This window comes from Mizuhopecten yessoensis, unplaced genomic scaffold, assembly GCF_002113885.1.
Source record: "Mizuhopecten yessoensis strain PY_sf001 unplaced genomic scaffold, ASM211388v2 scaffold716113, whole genome shotgun sequence".
Lineage (NCBI taxonomy): Eukaryota > Metazoa > Mollusca > Bivalvia > Pectinida > Pectinidae > Mizuhopecten > Mizuhopecten yessoensis.
Window position 1 is genome coordinate 90,062 of NW_018479954.1, and position 2,648 is coordinate 92,709.

General features: G+C 36.6%; 1 long non-coding RNA gene across 1 annotated transcript in view; it reads right to left on the minus strand.

Annotated features, from left to right (window-relative positions):
- Positions 1-2,338, minus strand: part of LOC110441732 — a 3,042-nt gene extending 704 nt beyond the window's left edge. The window contains exons 1-3 of the long non-coding RNA XR_002461908.1: positions 2,251-2,338; positions 1,771-1,823; positions 1,025-1,131 (exon numbers count right to left, since the gene is read on the minus strand). This is a non-coding gene — a long non-coding RNA (uncharacterized LOC110441732). The remainder of the gene's footprint in view (positions 1-1,024; positions 1,132-1,770; positions 1,824-2,250) is intronic.
- Between the last annotated feature and the right edge of the window lie 310 nt (positions 2,339-2,648).

The following is a 2,648-nucleotide window of genomic DNA, read 5'->3' on the forward strand; positions in this document are numbered from 1 at the left end:
CTTGTTGTGAAGTTTGAAGTTAATCCGTTAATAATTACTCGAGATATCGAGCGGACACTGTTTCGGCAAGTCCATAAAGGGGCATAACTCCACAAATTATGGTCGGATAATGGTGGTTATCGAACTTGTCCGAGCTTTCATGATAATTAACCTTGTTGTGAAGTTTGAAGTTAATCCGTTAATAATTACTTGAGATATCGAGCGGACATCGTTCGCATGCCCCTCCGCCCGCGTGATAACATAATACGTCCCCGTCTTCGACGGGCGTATAAAAAGTACTGAGGCCGTCCTTTAATTGACAAGGCAAAGTATTGCAAGGCAATCCATAGTCCCCCACCGATAATGATTTCTATTTTAAACAAACACATCATCCCAAGATGTCTTTGTACACCAAATCTGGTTGCTCCAGGTGAAAAGGTATAGAAGATATTTCCCAGACAAACTTTTTCCAAAGTGAAGGTCAAAGGTCCAGTCATAGGTCACAGTGACCTAATTCTTGCACTCTGCCATTTCAAGATGTCCTTTTACATCAACTCTGGTTACTACAGGTGAAATAGTACAAAAGATATTCCCCAGACAAACTTTTTCAAAAGTTAAGGTCAAAGGTCAAGTCATAGGTCTTGCACTCTGCACTCCCTCATCTCAAGATGTCCATGTACACCAAATATGGTTACTCCAGGTGAAAAAGTACAAAAGATATGCCCCAGACAAACTTTTTCAAAAGTTTAGGTCAAAGGTCAAGGTCGAAGTGATCTAATTTTTGCACTCTGCCATCTAAAGATGTCCTTGTACACCAAATCTGGTTACTACAGGTGAAATAGTATAGAAGATATGCCCCAGACAAACTTTTTCAAAAGTTAAGGTCAAAGATCAATTCATAGGTCACAGTGACCTAATTTTTGCACTCTGCACTCTGCCATCTTTGTACACCAAATCTGGTTACTCCAGGTGAATTAAATAGTATAGAAGATGTGGTAACTACAATGTACACAAAGTGGCTGTATAGGGTTTATGTATATAATACCTGGCTGGGATGCCTTGATCCTTGAGACTGGTCCACAACAAGGCTTGAAGGTCATCGTACAGCGCCTCATTCTGAGTGGTGTCCCTGGTCAAGGCTGCCACCTCTGCCTGTACAATACAATGAGTATGCTACATTTTACAACTATGATTACAATAATCTTATATAAACACATTCAATAAGATAGGAATGGAAACATAACAACTAACTTATCTGAAATAGTTACAAATAAAGTAAAAGTTAATAATATAAAACATGTTCCTAAAGGAAGTCGGATATATTTGAATAAGAATCTTTTGAATAAATCAAAACTCAGTCAGATTTAAAATTGAAAAATAAGTCACCTATATTATCAACCTGATGATACTTGTGGAAAATCAATGCAATTTATCATAAAGTGTATACACTAAGCAATATTTTACACAAACAGGTTGGTCATCTCAGCCCCTTTTAGTTTTGTGAAATTCCCAAACTCAGCACACTGTCGAGACATGAAAGAACAGGCCAGTGTGTGCCTCTTTAAACAGTTGTTGCCATCCGATTGAAAGTAAGTTTTACTAGGAAGTAGGTAGGCCTACAACATTGATGTGTTGATGCAGAGTTAATAAGTTAGGACAACCAAAAAAAATGCAGTAGTCTTTACCAACTTTTTAACTATTGAATTAAACTCACAAATATGTCCTGGAATAAAATCCTATCTGAAGTTTGACTCGCAAAATTACAGCACAATGGAATATAAAGAAACTTACACATATATTCTGTGGGGCCCCGTACAACCCAGGCAACACACTACTCTCCTGCTCTGTAATCAAACAATGTACAGAAATATGGCACGTTCAATAGTATATATAAATATATAAGTACGCACGTTCAATAGTATATATAAATATATAAGTATGCACGTTCAATAGTATATATAAATATATATGTACGCACGTTCAATAGTATATAAATATATAAGTACGCACGTTCAATAGTATATATAAATATANGATATACCTTCTCCATCAAGAGCCGGGGTCAAAGTCAGAGATCCACTTTGTCTTTGACCTTTGGACCCAAATGACCTTGACCATTAANTGATAGTATATATAAATATATAAGTACGCACGTTCAATAGTATATATAAATATATAAGTACAAGTTCACACTCAATATTATACGTATAAATAGAAACATAGAATTTTCTATGTTAACACATCTTTATATTTCCTGAAGACAATACCTACCCACATCATAGGACCTGCCAACAGTGAAGAACTTCCTGGGAAGATCTTCAGAGGCCAGGACATGTCTGGTAAAGTAAGCTGAAAAAAATACCCTAACAGAGTGATTAATCTGTACCAGGCTCTGTGAACTTATTAAATAACTAGAACACTGACAGGTCAGTAAGGGCCCCGTCTTGTGGCAATTATATCCCCCATAATCATCAAGAAGCAATCTGCCCATATAGCTGAGCTTGACGTTTGACATTTGGACTTCAAAAAGAATCGCAAGGAAGCAAAATATACATTTTACATGTACTATGATGTGATGTGTTTCCTTCCACCTCCATATTTGCTGGGCTAACAGAAATGTAATTACCGGTGCAATACTCATTTGTTAGCTTTGATTTGTTTTATTTCAC